We start from the raw sequence: 18,742 nt of genomic DNA, 5'->3' as shown, positions 1-18,742 counted from the left end.
AATTCCCTTGCAGCACAAGGTGAATCACCACACATTTGTTCAGCTAAGATGTCTATTATGGTAATATATTATCTGCTCCTCTACATAACCAGAGGACTCTTATCTGATGAACTGGGTTTGTTTTCCCTGTTCCTCCATAAGAAGGTTGCTGAGTGACTTTTGGCTAGTCACAGTTCTCTCTGAATTCTTTAAACCCCACCTATATCAGAAGGTGCCTGTTGTGGGGAGGGGAAGGGAAGACAATTGTAAATTGCTTTGAGATTTCTTTCTTTTTTTAATATTAATTTTATTATGTATTTTCCAAGTAGCTTACATCAGTAAAATAACACACAATTACAATAAGACAACACAAATCCATACATAACATCACTTCAACCATACCTGAATGAATCAAACTTCTATAATTGACCAAAATTGTATAGAATTCTATAGATAAGACGTGGATATCCTTATCTCTCTTTTACGGACACTTTGAGATTTCTTACAGAAGAGAAAAGTGGGGTAAAAAAATCAACTCTTTCCTCTCATCTCACCTAAGGAAGATGAATTACTTCTAAAGTAAGGCATTCAGTAATTTGACTACTGTCTTCTACTCAAGCTGCTCTACATGCATCATGTATTCCAAGCACATTGTCAGAGCAGCTGGAAATGAATGGAAGGGTCGATGTGTGAATGCTGAGAGTGTGTAAGGATTGGCATTCTAAAGTAAACATTGAGACTTTTCATCCATAAGATGCAATAGCTGCTATAGATGCTGATATAACTTCTGACACTGATAGTGATGAGTGGAGTATAATGTCAGTTCAAGATGAGAAACTGCAGCATGCTGAAAAGTAATCCATTGAACATGTATCCCTTGGCATCCTGGCAGCTGATTTTCCCATTTGGAAGACAGCTGGCCTCTAGTCAGATAATGGTGTCAAATAAATTGACAAGACCAGTAGTCAAAAGTTAAACAAAAACTAGTTATTAAGGTTCACCCTATAGGTTATAGGATCAGTTTCAGACTATGTCAGGTTGTAAAATCTCTCCCTTCAAGACAGCACTTTTGAAGATAGCATGCAGCTCAGATTAGCAAGCAACTAACAGATTTCTGCTTCTATAAATTGTTTAATCGTGACTTGTTTGTATATCACAATTAAGCTAAAAGCTCATTGTTTACATTTGCATTTTCATTATTTTGGGGAATGGGAACAGCTAATTTTGGGTGCTCTTTTCCATTGCCCATTCAAGATGTTGCCAGAGCTTTCCCCGGATGATGACTCTTGGCACTGACTGTCTCATTATATGAAGATTCCCTTAACTCACCACAGCTAGTAGTTATTGATAGACATTTCCTCCATGAATTTGCCTAACTCCATTTTAAAGAGTTGATTTTAACTCCACATGCTTGTGACTATTATTACATCCACGGGCATTGAATTCCACAATTTAATAACTCATTGAGTAAAGTAGTTCCTTTCTGTCCTAAACCATTAATAATCGTGTGTCCCCTCCCCCCCAAATTATCATGCTAAGAGAGAGGGAGTTGGAGGCAAAGCTCATCCATAATGGTGATCCCATAACCATCACGGAAACTGGACTGGGAGGTATCCAATACCTCTGCATCATCCAGAAAAGGCTGAAGCTGCTCCACAACCACTCTCTCAATTACCTTGCCCAGAAATGAAAGTTTCAAGACTGGGTTCTGATTGGCCAGGTCCAAAGGGTCCAAAGATGGTCTTTTCAAGAGTTGGCAGACTACCACCTCTTTCAACTGCTCTGGAAATTCTCCTTGCTCAAGGGAGAAATTAATGATTTTCAACAGGGGGTTCTGCAACACCTCCCCACTGGCCTTCACAAGCCAGGAGGGGGACGGGTCAAAGATACAAGTGTCAGGTCGAACTGCAGCCAGAATTCTGTCAACATTGGAAGGTTTGAGCAGTCTGAAGAGGTCTAACATTGGACCTGAAGACAGGCAGGGGTTTCAAGTTTACATAAAGAGAAGATGAGTTGGGATTTATATCCCCCTTTCCTGTAAGGAGACTCAAAGGGACTTACAATTTCCTTTCCCTTCCCCCCCCACAACAAACACCCTGAGGTGGGTGGGGCTGAGAGAGCTCCAAAGAGCTATGACTCACCCAAGGTCACCCAGCTGGTGTGTGTTGGAGTGCACAGACTAATCTAGTTCCCAGATAAGCCTTCACAGCTCAAATGGCAGAGCAGGGAATCAAACCCGTTTCTCCACATTATAGTGCACCTGCTCTTAAGCACTACACCACTGCTGCTCCCATATCAATCATGGCTAAGAGATCATGCAGAGATGTGAGATTTTATTTGTGAAAAAGCTCGCAAGTGCCTCACAGCTAAAAGTCAATTCCTCAATTTTTGGACCCATAGGAAGGGTAGTAAGAGACCAAATTATCCTAAACAATTGTACCAGGGGTGATCTTGCAGTAGCAATTGAGGTGGCATAGAAATCCTTCTTAGCCTCCTTTATTGCCTTCTCATAGGATTTCCTACGTGTCCTAAATGAGTGTTGCATCCCTTCATTGGGAGTACATTGCCATACTCGCTGTAGTCATCTCAGGTCTCATTTCATCCTCCTCCATCCCTTGGTATACCAGGGGTCTGACTTGGAACAGAGGCAAAGGGGACGTTTTGGAGTGACAATCTCAATTGCTCCAGAGAGCTTGGTTTCCCAGATCTTTACCAGCTCCTTGAAAGTTGCTCGCAGGTGGGGACTCCCGCACAGCATCCTGGAATGGACTCAGGTCCATCAACAGAGACCATCACCTAAACAGGGGGGTGCAGCAATTTCTACCCAGGCCTTAAGGATGAAGTGATGAGACCATGGCACTCTATCAATGGAGGATAAGAACACATTCACACCTGTCGCAAAGAACAGGTCCAGAGTGTAGTCAGCTTGATAAGTGGGAATCTCAGTGTTAACAAAGGAGAGACCTAACACCACCATGGATGACACCAGTTCTGTAGCCACTAATGATGATATTGAGTCAACACAGACATAGAAGTCCCCCAAAACCACCAGGTTGGGCAAGTTCGATGCCCATTCTGACACCACCTCCAGGAACCACAGGAGGCTACTTTGCAGTGCACTAGTTGCCTGATACACCAACAAAGCAGCCAGTCTCTCCTCTGAGTTCCAATGAAAGCCCAAATGCTCTATGCCCATGATCGATTATCTTCTTTACTGTTTATTTGGTTTTTAGAAATAATAATAACAGAGATAACAGAAGGAGATTTAATAGCAGGGATAAAAATAAATAAGGAAGAGTACAAAATAAGAGTGTGGAGAAATAGCTCCTTCCCCCCTCCCTCTTCTTTTTATTTCCTCCTCCCCTCCTCCCATCAGGTATCATAGATTTGGAGGACTTAGAAATTCCACAGAAACATCAGGAAGTGCTACCTGACCAAAGGGGAAAAGATATCTTGACCCAGCAGTTTACCCAGACAGAAAGCTAGCCCTCCCCAGGAAAACTTGGCAACCCCTGGGAGAGTGCAGAGAGCGGAATAGGGCCTGCCAGGCAAAGCAAGCCAGTTCCGCCACTCAGAACATTTGTGGATGACATTGTTATGTTGGAATCCCCAATGGAATCTATGGGATTGTTAATGGAGAAATTGGGAGAATATAATAGAGTGCCAGGTTAAAAATTAACAAACAAAACACATAACGGCAATGTCAGGGATTTCAGGGCTCCTGACAGCCACTTCTATACACCAGGGCCTGACGAGCACTTTATCAAGTTTAGCCGCACAACATAGGAGTGCCAGTTGGGCAGGAGCTCGGCTCCCTCAGCGGCTCCCTTGGAGGAAGTCTCCAGCAGGGTGGTAGGGTGCCCCCAAACACAAAAAGGCTGGGGAATCGCCCCCACGCGTCGGGATCTGTGCTTTAGTGTACACATGCAAGCCTCCGGATGTTTCCATGTTGTAAGTTGAACAGGGTGCCAGCCACAGGTTACCAATGTTGATGCTGGCATGTGCATACCGGATAGATGACTTATCACCTGGGGTGGCAGCTGGGGAAGGTCTACGGTGGCTTATAAGCCATGCATTTTACTCCACCCCGCCCCCTCCCTTCCTTTTCCTCCATGTCCTCAGTTCAGCTGGTATATCTTCCTTAGCAGGGTTCTTTGCAGGCTACTCCCACGGTTTTCAGAGGGTTTTTTCATATCCTTTGTATGGGGGGGGGGGCAGCAGTTCATTAGCACACCTAATTGTAACCGGCAGGAATTTTCCTGCTGCACAAAAAAATTATAATAAATAAAAGCGCCCCCAAATGATTTTGGGGGATTTTGCATCTCTCTGGTAAAAGGGGATCAATCACGACCATATTGGCCCCGCTTTTCGGTTTGGTATGCCGTGTAGTCTCCATCTCCCAAGGAATCAGCGTGACAGTTCCTTTTGGCCCTATCATCGTGGGCGATCCCAAGCAGCCTTCTTCATTTTCCCTATTTACCTTGGGGATTTGATATTATAAGGTTTTCACTGTCTCTTTATTGGGCCATGGGGCTTTGTGGCTCTTTGATGGAACGGTTGGGGAGGAAGGTGTTTCTGTTCAGCTGGATCCTTTAAGTGGTGCAGCCTTGGTGGGGTGACTAGGTCCCCCTTCCCCCCTCTGGGGGGCTTCTGGGGTTTTTTCCATGGTTATGACCCCAGCCTATACGGCTCAGGACCTGCCAATACAGGGCTTACTTCAGTCACTTTAGGTCTTCCCCCCTGGGCCCTCTGGGGAATTTGCACAGTGGGTATAATTCTGGCCTATATGGTGAGCGCCCACCAGTGCAAGGCTTATTCCTGGTGCATCTGGGCAGTAAACCCCCCCCCCCATGGTCCGCTTTGACTGGTTGCAGTATTACGCATGGGCATTGGCGGGCTTGGCATTCCTCCTGGTGAGTTTGGCCTTCATTTATTCAGGATTGGAGCCACCACTTCGGAGGCCTGCATTGACTGTTTCCCTGTGCAAAATCCAGGTGGCGGGTTGTTGAAGGTCGTTAGTTTATAAAATATATGGGAGATCTCACCTGCTATTTAATGTCTATGCAAAGCCGCAAAACAGATGACCCCGATTTGGATCATCAGGAACAAATATTAATCCACTAGACATTGGTAGTACTGCCTGGGGAATTACCGGATTTATAGAATTGGAAAGGATGTGGACGTTGTTTGGCTTGGCCGGCTTGGGGTATGTGCTGGAAGTCTTTGTTGCCCGCTATCCGGGAGCCCCTACAGAGGTTTGGTGCACCTCAAGGGATTGTCATCCACCTGGGTGAGAACAACCTCCCAGCTTTGAAAGTCCTGCAACCATCCTTTCGAATGTGACCGGCCTCCGCGAGGTGTTGGAATTTCTGCCGAGCGTTAAATTAATTTGGTCCCACCTCCTCCCAAGGCTCCTGTGAATGGTACCAGGGAGCCAGAAAAAAGTGGTTGTGTCACACCAAAAAGTGTGCATGGCGGCAGCATGGGTGGACTGGGACCTTGGTGGTAATATTATCCCTGAAATAGCTACTCAAGAGCAGGTGCTCTTTCGCTTGGATGTTGTGCACCTATCCGAATTTGGCATGGACATCTGGCTGCACGCTATATGGCAGGAGCTCTTGGACTGGTTGGAAGGCTTGGGAAGCTGTGGCAGCTGCTGAAGGGTCAGTTCTGCAGCAGTTGGGCAGAGGAGCCCATCCTTCTGGGGAGGCCCAGTTTGCGCGCAGGACCTCCCGATGGTTGGGGATCTCCTTAAGAAGCTTGGGGTAAGGTGAGGCAGGCTCATGGTGCATGCTGTGGAGGCTTCTGCAATTCAAGCCTGACACCCCAGCAGTTAGGGGGCCAAAAAGGGTGGGTGCCCCAGTGGCCCAGTACCTCTCTGTCCTCCCCAATAGGGATTGGGGTTGTTGCCGGGGTCAACCAGGGATGTTGACTGGTTGCTGAATAGATGTGCTCCTCTTGTTTGCAACAGAGGAGTGCATCCTTGTGGGGAGGCTGAGCTTGCGCATGGGACCTCCCCACAGTTGGGGGCCTCCTTAAGAGGCTTGGGGTGGGACGGGCTCATGGCCCATGCCATGGAGGCCTCTACAATTCGTGCCTGACACCCCAGCAGTTAGGGGGCCACGAAGGGTGGGCACCCCAGTGTCCCAGTACCTCTCTGTCCTCCCCAATAAGGATTGGGGTTGTTGTGGGGTCAGCCAGGGGTGCTGACTGGCTGCTGAACGAATCTACTCCCCTTGATTGCCCAGCTTCGGCCTTAAACAAGGCTCCTGTGGATGGATGCCAGGGAGCCATGAATAGTGGATGGGGCACATCAGAAAGGGTGTAAGGCAGTGGCATGGGTGGTCTGGGAACTCATTGGTAGCGTTATCCCGCACCCTGATATAACCACCCAAGAGCATGGGTGCCGTACGGCAGGCACTCTTGGATTGGCTGTGAGGCTTGCGAAGCTGTGGTGGGAGCTGAAGGGTCAGCTCTGTGGTGGTTTGGGCAGAGGAGCGCATCCTTATGGGGAGGTTGAGCTTGCACACCAGACCTCCTCGTGCTGGGGGCCTCCATAAGAGGCTTGGGGTGAGGTGGGCTCATGGCACATGTTGCAAAAGCCTCTGCAATTGAGCCCAGCAGGAAGGGGGCAACAACAGGTGGGCGCCCCGGTGGCCCAGTACCTTTCTGTCCTCCCCAATATGGATTGGGGTTGGAGCCAGGGTTCAGCCATGGGTGCTGAGCGGCTGCTGAACGGATGTGCTCCTCTTGCTTGCCCAGCTTCTGCCTCAATAAAAAGGGATGCAGCCCATTTTAATTCCAAGATGTGTCCTGTGGTTATTTACGAGATGAAACCTCTGCACATCTGGGCACAAATAACGGCACTAGAGTCAACTAGGCCGTAATTGCAACAGGGGGCAGGGCTTACAGTGAGCTCCGGAGCTGTGAGCATGTGTGTCCTGGGCTAGCCGGGTGGCTGAGCCAGACCTGGCCTGATCACATTGGCACACAAGCGCAAAGGGCAGAGCACGCTCCCTATATACTAGGCAGCATACAGTTGCTCCAGCCTTATTTGATGCCTGGAGCAAACTGACCCACCCTCCCTCCCTATTTGGGCAGGGTTTTTTGCTGCTCATTTTGTCTCAGCCTTGACAGTTTGCAGAGGAGCGCATCCTTATGAGGAGGCCGAGCTTGCATGCTGACCTCCCTGTGGTTGGGGCCTCCATAAGAGGCTTGGGGTGGGGCAGGCTCATGGCGCATGCCGTGGAGGACTCTGCTAGTAGCATTTTCTTCTGATGTTACACCTGCATCTGTGGCTGGCATCTTCAGAGGATCTGATGGTAATAGCAAAATTTTACATGGAACACTTTGAGAAACAAGCACTGGAAACAGCACCAACAAAGCACACTATATGGTTCCATTATGTGGCTGACACGTTCACAATTTGGAGCCATGGGGAGGAAGAACTAAAAGTTTCTGGACCATATTAACAATATCCACCTGAACATCCAATTTACTATGGAAAAAGAAAATGAGGGGAAACTACCATTTCTATATGTATTAGTCATCCAAAAACCGAACCAACAATTGGGCCACACAGTATACAGAAAACCTACACACACTGATAGATATCTACATAAAAACTCCAATCACCACCCAGGACAGAAAAGGAGCACAATAAAAACTTTGGTACATCGTGCAAAAAGAATCTGTGACCTCCACCTCCCTCAAGACAAACTGAATCACCTGAACTGGGCTCCACAGCCTAATGGTTACTCCACTACAGATATCAGAAGAGCTGCAAGACCAAGAGCAAACCACAAGAAAGAAGATAAACAGCCACACAGCGGGAAAGTGTTCTTACCATACATCAAGGGAATCATATAGGGTTACCCTGATCATATAGGGTAACTGATGAAGAAATATAACCTCGAAACAATCTAAAGACGCACTAAGAAAATTCAACAAATGCTACATTCAGCAAAAGATAAGAGGGATCATCTAACTTTTGCAAGAGTCTACCACGTACCGTGCAGCTATGGACAAGTCTATGTAGGGACCACCAAATGTAGCACCCAGACATGAATCAGAGAACATGAAAGGCACTGCAGACTAATTCAGCTAGAAAAATCAGCAATAGAAGAACACATGATAAACCAAGCTGGGTACAGAATATTATTTGAAAACACAGAAATTCTGGACCACTCTGACAACCACTGTGTCAGACTACACAGAGAAGCCACTGAAATCCACAAGCACATGGACAATTTCAACAGAAAGGAAAAAACAATGAGCACCACCCAGACAAAGGATGTCTCCAGGCAGTAAGCAGTCAAAGGCCTAGTGAACACCACCCAGAATACCACCCCCCACTCTAGGCAGTAAGCAATCAAAGGGATCAAAAGGCCAGGCAACTACATTGCAGCTGCCCTCACTAATTGATTATGCTATCTTCATGGTTATTCACATGCTAAATGGGTGGATCCCACCCAACACATGCAAATCAAGCTTGCTAATTGCACTCTTTATACTTGTTAACAGGCAAATGGTTCTTTCTCCCACCCTGGACATCCCACAGGTATATATACTGCACTTGCTTTACTACTATCAGATCCTCTGAAGATGCCAGCCACAGATGCAGGCGAAACATCAGGAGAAAATGCTGCTAGAACACGGCCATACAGCCCAGAAACCACACAACACTCCACTGTTCAAAAATATAGTTCACATTAATGGCCATAAGATCACAATGCTACTGCCAATAAAAAAATCACTAAATGGTCATACAATTTTCAGTCATTCACAATATTAGGTTATCCAAATGAAATTAAGAACACTGGCAAAACTAATGACCTACAAAACACTAGCTATCCATTTCAATTATTCTTTTTCAGGGTATGCATAAACTGAACTCAAGTCACCCACTGGAATCCTGATATTTCTGAAACTCCCCCCTCCCCCCCAAAAAACAACCCACAATAATTTTCAAGACCAGATAAAACTGTAAAGGAGTTTTAAACACATACTCTAGCACAGTGGTTCTCAACCTGGGGGTTGGGACCCCTTTGGGGGTTGAACGACCCTTTCACAGGGGTCACCTAAGACTCTCTGCATCAGTGTTCTCCATCTGTAAAATGGATAAATGTTAGGGTTGGGGGTCACCACAACATGAGGAACTGTATTAAAGCGTTGCGGCATTAGGAAGGTTGAGAGCCACTGCTCTAGCAAGATCTAAAAACAGCTCCTATTGTATTGTTGAAGGGTTTCACAGCTGGAATGACTAGGATGTTGCGGGTTTTCCGGGTTGTGTGGCTATGTTCTAATAGCATTTTCCCCTGACATTTCACCCAGCTACAGATGGAGATAAAATGTCAGGAGAAAATACTACTGGAACATGGCCATACAACCTGGAAAACCCACAACATCCTAGTTCAGTGGTGGCAAACCTTTGGCACTCCAGATGTTATGGACTACAATTCCCATCAGCCCCTGCCAGCATGGCCAATTGGTCATGCTGGCAGGGGCTGATGGGAATTGTAGTCCATAACATCTGGAGTGCCAAAGGTTCGCCACCACTGTCCTAGTTCATATTGTATTCATATCTAAAAGCAAGACAGCTGTTTGACTTAACGTGTAAAGATCTTTCACGACACTTTTTACCTGATCTTTTTAACTGGAGATGCTGGGGTTGAACTTTGTACCTTATGAATGCCAACCAGATGTGGCAGTGAGAAAAGCAATGTATATTTTTAAATAAATAAATTGGATTATGTTGTTGGTGTAGCCAGTGACTGTATTGGGCCACTTTCAGCCTAATCCACCTCACACAGTTGTTATGAAGATAAAATGGAGAAGGGGTAGATATGGTAAGACACTTTGTTTCCCCGTTAGGAAGAAAAGGAGTATACAAATGAAGTAAATAAAATAAATGGCATTATGTTGCTATAATTATGCTATTATTCCTTACAGAAAGAGCAACACCATTTTGAACAGTTCCTGGAAAGCAGTTTGTAGGATTCAGAATCTGGTGAACTGAACTTTTTTTGCAGTCATATCCAATGCTTTTGTTACTCAAACACAGTAGTAAAAAATTAATTATGGTACACTTCCATAAGCCATCCAAATCTTTTAAAGCCATGAGCCTTATCAGAGATTTCAATACTTCAATTGCATTTTACTTTTTTTTAAAAAAAGGCGTGCACTTTTTTCCCTTTACATCATGATGCTGAAGATAAATAAAACTAACAATACGTGTTCTTTCACAGATTGATAATGAAATATCCCTCATTTGGGAATTTCAGGATTCTGAATTAGACCACCAGGACAATTGCCAGGATAATCACAATCCTAAAATACAAACATACTTTTTAAAAGATGTAGACTGGAGAAATAGACTCAGAAGTCACATGGGGTAGGAGAAACACAAGTTTCCATTCATTTTTAATCATTAAATTTTAGCTTTTAAGGCCACAATGAAGTATGCAAAGCTATCCAATTTCTAGTTCAAGCATGCCTTAATAAGTAACTTAGAAATAATGAAATGCAGTTGGGTTTTATTTTCACAGCTGTAAACTGCTGGCTGCCCTAGGTGTGCTGTCAACCTTGTTCATGAAATGGTGGTGGTTGTAACAATTATATCAATAAATGGATTCTGAATATAGAAGGCCAAAGCCACTTACTCCCTGGTGTGTAACATACCTCGGACTTGTCCAGATGATAAAATGATAAGGAGTTCAGAAAGGCAGCCACCTTTGAGTAACCACCACAAAATGAATCGCTGTGATGATATCCTATCTCCAGACATGGAAACTTAAATTTCATGTTTACAAACTTCTTTTGTTTTTGGAGGGGTGTGTGATAGTTTTTAAATATAATTGAGGCTTTGGGGACTATTTAGTCTTCTAATCAGTGAAAGTGATGCCTGGACTCTGAGTGACACACAGTATTCACTCAGCATGTTATGAGGGGATTATAGCCTTATAGAACTGCACAGAAAATTTGATGAAAACAGATTTGTTTCAATGGTATGTCATTTGGCCAGCAGTTAAACTATGAAATTCACTTTTCTTTTTCTTTTCAACATTTGAAAATGATTTGTTAAGGTTTCTGGAGGGAGAAACTTGAAACTGTCTGTCACAATCACATCTGAGTTTTTTTGCAGTGAGTTTTTACTATACAAGACTCACCTACAATTAACAAACTTCCTCTTAGGGTATCAGTTGAAGAAAGACATAATATTGAAAAGATGAAAAGTGAATGAATTCTGCATGCACATTATCGTCCTTTCTCCACAAGAATACCAGTAAGCTAAAAACTTGTATAAGGAGTCAGACTTGTTCCCATCTTCCCATTCCAACCATCTCTTCCTCACTGCCACTTTCTCCATCTGCTGTATCTGTAGAAAATTACTAAAGTGCCTATAGCAAGTGTGGAAGAGGGAAAGGCCCCTGCCTGTAGAGCGCCTTGGTAATATTTTTTCCCTGTAGGCATCAGATCAGTAGGGAGGAAGGAATGAGTAGTATTCTCACCATCAAGTTCTGTCCTCACAGTGGATTAACTTATTTTAATATTCACACCTATTTTTTCCCTAAAGCTAACAAATCCAAATAACAATTTCACTTTAGTTTACCTGTTTAAAGCCATTGATCATCACAACAGGACAAATTCTTTTGTGAGTCTTATACTCCATGGACACATAAACCATGGTTTTAAAGTCAAGATATCATGTTTACAAAAGATGACTTCAAAAACTAATCTTCATACCTACTACTTTGTGCTTCCGCTGAATATAAACCTATTTTATAAATGAATTGTGATCCTCCAAAAAGTAGTGAATCTTATCAAAATCCTTTCATCTTATTGATATTCTCTATTATTTCACCAAGAATTCCTAGAAGGTACATACAACAGGCAAAACAACACCTTTAGTGCAATCCTAAACAGAGCTGCACTCTTCTAAAGCCACTAAAATCACTGAGCTTAGACTGGCCACCTTTCACTTAGGATTGTTTTGCTAGTATACAATGGATCCTATCCTACTAATCCTGCCAGCACATAGAAAGTAATACTGAGATCACAAAAAGTCAGCATGGGTTTCTGAAAAACAAGTCATGAAAGACTAACCTTATCTCTTTTTTTTTTTTGATAGAGTGACAAGCTTGGTAGATGAAGGATGTAGCATACCTTGATTTTAGTAAAGCTTTTGGCAAGTTGCCCCATATAGTCTTTCAAGTAAGCTAGTGAAATATGGACTAGACACATTACATGGATTACTACTATTACATGGATTTCTAATTGGTTGACTGACCGAACTCAAAGGGTGATCATCCATGGCTCATCTTTATTTTGGAGAGAAGTGACTAGCGGGGTGCCACAGGGCTCTGTCCTGGGCCCAGTGCTATTCAATATTTTTATCAACAACTTGGATGATGGAATAACTAAGGCAATGCTAACCCGCTGCCTTTGCATTAACCCTAACCTTAACGTATTATTTTTATTTAATTTATTCAGTCATAAATTGTTCCCAAAATTGTAACAAACCCCCGAAATGTGAAACTGACCATAGCCCTATTCTCGGACTGCGCCCTACAACTCCACGGAACACTAAGGCAAGCCTGAGCCCCTGCCCTTGTCTTAACCCTAACACTAACCAATTTTTTTTATATCATTTATTTTTTGTTAAAATTTTGGGATCTATTTATGACTGAATAAATTAAATAAAAATAATAAGTTAGGGTTAGGGTTAAGACAAGGGCAGGGGCTCTGGCTTGTTTTAGTGTTATATTGAGTTCTAGGGCACACTCCAAGAATAGGGTTATGGTCAGTTTCAGGTTTGAGGGTTGTGTCATAACCCTTGCCCTTGCTTGAAGCCCAATCCTAACTTATTATTTTTTATTTAATTTATTAAGTCAAAAATAGTTCCCAAAATTGTTACAAAAACCCAAAACCCAAAACTGACCATTGTGCTAATGCTGTACTCCGCCCTAGAACTCAATGTAACACTAAGGCAAGCCTGAGCCGCTCCCCTTGCCTTAACCCTAACCCTTATAGTGGCGTTACAACGGCGTTACAATGGTGTTACATCAGCGTTTTAACGGCGTTGTAATGGCGTTTTAACGGCAATACAATAGCGTTACAACAGTGTTACAATGGTGTTACAAATACCTGAAATATAAAGCTGGCCATGGCACTATTCTCAGACTGCGCCCTTGAACGCAACGTAACACTAAGGCAATCCTGAACCACTGTCCTTGCCTTAACCCTAACCCTAACTTATTATTTTTATTTAATTTATTCAGTCATAAATTGTTCCCAAAATTGTAACAAAAACCCAAAATCTAAAACTGACCATACCCCATTTTCGGACATCACCCTAGAACTCTACGTAACACTATTAGAGGGTATGCTAAACAAATTTGTAGATGATACCAAAATAGGAGGGGTAGCTAATATCCCAGAGGACAGAATCAGAATTCAAAATGGCCTGGACAGATTAGAGAGTGTTACAAATGCCCATATTTGGGAAATGGTTTCCAGGGAAAGACTGCACTGAAATTGTTAAGTCATGTTTGGTCCTGATTGACTGGGAGGAAATTGCCTGAGAAGAGAAAAAGAGGCAGCTGGAGTGCTATGGAGGTTTTTTCTTGCTGGGGAGAGTTGCACTGAGGGAGACTCCAGAAAAGGGGTCTGAGCCCGAAAACTTGTCAGGGCTACTGAATATATAAAATTAGGGTGACCCTAGTAACATGTCTTTGGGGCTTGTTTACTCTTCCTTAAGGGGAGGTCTCCTAGATTTGGCTGCAGGAAAGCACCTGAGGAAGACTGGTCAGTTTGAAGTGGAATACCAGCTTCCTGAGGAGAGAGCTGTGACCCTTCTTACTTTGTGCCAGTAGACATGGGGATTTTAGGCAGAGACCCAAAAAACTCACCATTGGTCATAGGACCATTTCAGAGCCTAAATAAACTGTCTGAATGACTATACCTACTTCTTTGTGTGTGTGTGTGTTTATGTGTTCCTCAACCCTACCAAAGAAATGTTTGATGTTACTGTTTATTTTTAAAAAAAACCTTTTGTTGTCGAGTGTAAGACGATACGGGTTCTAGTGCTGATTTTAAGGGAGGTCCTTAAAGTCAATAAGGAATAATTTCAGAGGTAATAACTCCCTGGGCTTGGAACGTGTGAAAGGTGAATCCTTTCCTCCCCCTTGCTAGGTTTTGTTTTGGCTGGGCCAAAACAAACAAAATGAATTTCAACAGAGATAAATGTAAGATACTACACAAGCAGAAAAAATGGAATGCACAGATATGATATGATATGATATGATATTTAATTTGTATGACACCTGCAAAAGGGATCTGGGAGTCTTAGGAGACCATAAACCAAACATGAGTCAGCAGTGTGATGCGGCGGCCAAGAAAGCCAATGTGATTTGGATTTTGGGCTGTATCAATAGTATAGTGTAGGCTTGGTCAATACCCTAGAAATCCAGTAAAATTCAGATTTGGATTTATTCAGGCATAAAATTATCTGTATGCCCGAATAAGACAAATAACATATTTGGATATACCCAAATATTCGTGAAGCCTGCTGGCTGAGTTCTCTCAGAACTCTCTCAACCCGGCCCCCCACCCCCCAAAGCAAAGTTCACAAAGCCTGAATGCTATTACCAGGAGGCCTCTTGGAGCCACCTTGAAAGTCTGGCGTCTCTATCTTCAAAAATGTGCAGCCAGTGCTTACACACTCAGAAATGCCCCAGAATCTCCCAGGCTCTTCAGCAAGTTCTTTGGTGGGAAAAATTAATTAATTGTTTCCACCATAGACTTTAATGGGGCTCGCTGTTATGCCCATCTGGCTCTGTACTGGAGATTTGGGGGCGGCCTCTGGAGGGGGTTGTTCTGGGTAGGAGCACCTAATTTCCAGCAGGGCTGCTGGTATGAGTCTCCTGAAAGGAACCAGCCAACTTTGCTAAAGTTTGCTTGAGAGGGGCAAATGCTGTGGACATCAGATTCACCTTCAGCTGAGTGCCCACAGCATTTGCTCTGCATAGCAAGACCCACACCAGAGTGCTCCCCATTGAAACCTCTACCACAGAGCCAGCTGGGTATAACAGCAAGCCCCATTGAAGTCTATGCTCTGCTTTGCAGTGGCTCCATTGTAGCCAATGGGGAATTTCTGAGTGTGTAAGCAGGCTGAACATTTTTTCAAGGTAGAGGCACCAGACACAGGAGGCCCTCCTGGTAATATCATCCAGTCTTGGTGAACTTTGCTTCTGGGGTGGTGGGAGGGGCCACGTTGAGAGAATTCTGAGAGAACTCTCTGGATGATACCCTGAAATTTTGGTGCCACTAGCTTTAAAAATGTGCCCCTTGCAGTGAAAAAATACCAGAAAAAATACCAGAAAAAGCCCAAATACCTTGCATTCAGATTCATTCATATTCGGGCAGGACAAATTCGCCTGATTTTGGCCCGAACATGCCCGAAATCGCCCAGATTCGGGCCAAATCCAGTATTTGTTGCACCCGAATCTCCAAGCCTAGTATAGTGTCTAGATCGAGGGAGTCTCTATTCTGCATTGGTTAGACCTCACCTGGAATATTGTGTACAGTTCTGGGCACCACAATTCAAGAAGGATATTGACAAGCTGGAATGGGTCCAGAGGAGGGCAACAAAAATGGTAAAAGGTCTGGAATCCATACCATATGAGGAGAGACTTAGGGAGCTGGGTATGTTTAGTTTGGTGACGAGAAGGTTAAGCAATGACATGATAACCATGTTTAGATATTTGAAGGGATGTCGTGTTGGTGAGGGAGCAAGCTTGTTTTCTGTGGCTCCAGAGACTGGGACCAGGAGTAATGAGTTCAAGGTGAAGGAAAAGAGATTCCACCCAAACAGCAGGAAAAACTTCCTGGCAATAAGTGGAATGCACTACCTCAGAGGCCCTTTCCGCACGGGAGTTTAAAAGCGCGCCGCCTAGGAGCCATTAGCACAGAGTAGCTGCTTCGCAGCCATACCGCCCTTGCGTTGACCGACAGCCTTGAAGCCGGCGGCCACCAACCTCACTTTCGGGGGCCGAGGTTGGTTGGAAGCCTCCTCTACCGGCTTGGAACCGCTTACCGTGTCGGCAGCAGCGGCTCCAAGGTGCCCTCCCCCCACTCCCACCCGTCACTTACCTGGTCCCTGGCCCTCCGGCGCGTCATCGAGGCCTGGGGACATGCCCCTTGCCCTGCGACGCTCAAGCAGGCACGCAGGGGCGGGGGGGGCATGTCTCCAGGCCTCGGCGACGTGCCGGAGGGCCAGGGACAATCCGGGTCGGCCAGGCGACGGTGCTCCGTGGCGCCATCGTCCCAGCCGGTTCTGGGATCGTCCATGTGGACGGTCCCAGCTTCGTCGGGTCGGCGTGGATTACACCGACCCAACCCCTTCCGCCTCCGTGTGGAAGGGGCCAGAGTGTGGTGGAGTCTCCTTCTTTGTAGGTTTTTAAGCAGGCTGGATGGGCATCTGCCAGGAGTGCTTTGATTATGTATCCCTGCATTGCAGAGGGTTGGACTTGATGGCCCTTGGGGTCTTTTTCAACGTTATGATTCTAATCCTCTGAGAAAAGTGTATTTATTAAAATATTTACACCTCACTATAACAATTTTAATGTTGGATTGAAATGTTTGTAGGTTTGTGTGTCTTTAAACTGAGTGATGAATAGGAAAGAGTGAAAAGGGTCAGAATGACTTTAGACTGACTGGAAGTTATTTAAAGCAGTTGGTGCCTCAGTTATATTTTATTTTAACTTTTGAAAATAATTTGTTTGGAACCTTGAAGTTACCTACCAGTTATAAATAAAATCTTATTTTTGTTCAATGAAATATTGGAATTCCCACCTGATTTTCCTTAGTACCACGAATGCCATCTGTTTGCCTTACCTTTCGTACACACGACCAAGAAAAGAATAGAATAAAAGGGGAAATAAAAGGGGTTTTGGAATTTTATTACAGGTTGCAGCATACCAAATAAAGAAAGAGACAGAGAAGACAGTGAAATATAGCAGAAGTAACAGCACATTTGGCAGCCTACAAAATTACAGATACAGAGAGGGAAAAGGAAAGGGAAGGGGAAACATCGCACTCATCTTCACTTTTAACTCAGTTTTGAAACTTCCTTCCATCTAAGGAAAGTTCCTCCAAATTTCAGTGGATCTTTGCTTGCAGGAACAGCCACTTTAATTTGAGAACAGGTTCTTAAGCTGGAAGAAGGCCACATGGAGGAAGGTTGGAGCCTCCTCATCAATGAGGTTTTTATACCCTGCTTTTCTCTACCTTTAAGAAGTCTCAAAGAAGATTACAATTGCTTTCTCTTTCCCTCATTGCAACAGATGTCTTGTGCGGTAGATGAGGCTGAGAGAATTCTCAGAAAGCTATGAGAAGCCCAAGATTACCCAGCAGCCTTCACTGCTCATGTGGAGTAGTGGGGAATCAAACTCAAATTCTTCATACTAGAGTTTGCTGCTTTCATAGAGGAGTAGAAATCAAACCCAGTCTCCAGATTAGAATCTGCCACTCATACGGATGAGTGAAAATCAAACCTGGATCCCCAGATTAGAGTCCATAGCTCACATGGAAGAGTGGGGAATTAAACCTGGTTCTCCAGATAAGAGTCCATCACTCTTAACCACTATGCCAGTGGTGGCGAACCTTTGGCACTCCAGACGTTAAGGACTACAATTCCCATCAGCCCCGGCCAGCATGACCAATTGGCCAGGGCTGATGGTAATTGTAGTCCTTAACATCTGGAGTGCCAAAGGTTTGCCACCACTGCACTATGCCATGCCGACTAAGCATGTAGGATACCCCTGTAGGTCCTTTACTACCAACTGGCCACAAATTGTACAGCATAGATGTATAGGATTCTTTCCCTTCCTTCCAAATATGTTGAAGACATTGTTGGCAATAGAAGGGAAAGGGAAAGGCTTTCTCAAATGACAGAATGTGTTTATGACCCAAGTTACCTCTACATAATCAAATCTGAAAATGTTAAGTGTAATCATTTTTCTTTTTTTCCTTTGAAACCTTAATTCCTTTTTGTTTTAGGCCTTATTTCAGGGTTTCATTTTAAACAGCATTGTCCTCTTTTCTTCTGCTCCCAGTTTGATCATAATTCTTCCCTCCCCCTTCACTGCCATACTCATCATCCAGATGGCCATCGCTGCTGTTAGTTAGCACTCAGGTTTGCTGCAGCAGAAAAGGTGCCAGGAGCGTAAGGCATAAACACAGAACTGATTTCTTTGTCTCTTTCTCCTTCCCTTTTCATTGCCATAAGTAATGAAATTAATGAGACTTTTCATTCATATTTTTGTTTCTTTGGCAGTAAATACACACCCTAGTAATTTACCCTTCTGAGAACATTGGAGAGCCAGCATAGTGAAATCGTTAGAGTGTCAGATTAGATTCTGGACCACCCAGGTTTGAATCTCTGCCATGGAAGCTTGGTGACCTTGGGCCAGTCACACACTCTACTTCACCTACCTCACAGGATTGCTAGGAGAATGAAATGAGGAAGAGAATGATGTAAGCTACTTTGGTTCATCTTTGATGAGAAAATTAGAATATTAATGAAATAAATATCATAACCATATGACATTTCTTTGTTTATATGACTGCAATGCTTAACACAATTCCTCCCAACTCATAATGAGCCTATAGTATTTTACTTTTTCCCCACCCAGTACTACATCATGTATTTGCATACTGTTTGAGCTGGTTGTTAATTTACCCTTCCCACACCTGATCACTG

At 44.2% G+C, this 18,742-nt stretch overlaps 1 long non-coding RNA gene across 1 annotated transcript; it reads left to right on the top strand.

Annotated features, from left to right (window-relative positions):
- Positions 1 to 281: 281 nt before the first annotated feature.
- Positions 282 to 16,818, top strand: LOC125437314. The gene is made up of 3 exons (XR_007245168.1): positions 282 to 293; positions 9,814 to 9,818; positions 16,666 to 16,818. It is a non-coding gene; the product is annotated as an uncharacterized LOC125437314 (long non-coding RNA).
- The last annotated feature ends 1,924 nt before the right edge of the window (positions 16,819 to 18,742 follow it).

The sequence above is a fragment of the Sphaerodactylus townsendi genome, linkage group LG07, assembly GCF_021028975.2.
Source record: "Sphaerodactylus townsendi isolate TG3544 linkage group LG07, MPM_Stown_v2.3, whole genome shotgun sequence".
Lineage (NCBI taxonomy): Eukaryota > Metazoa > Chordata > Lepidosauria > Squamata > Sphaerodactylidae > Sphaerodactylus > Sphaerodactylus townsendi.
Note: the sequence above shows the minus strand (reverse complement) of the source record. Positions and strands in the feature narration are given on the sequence as shown.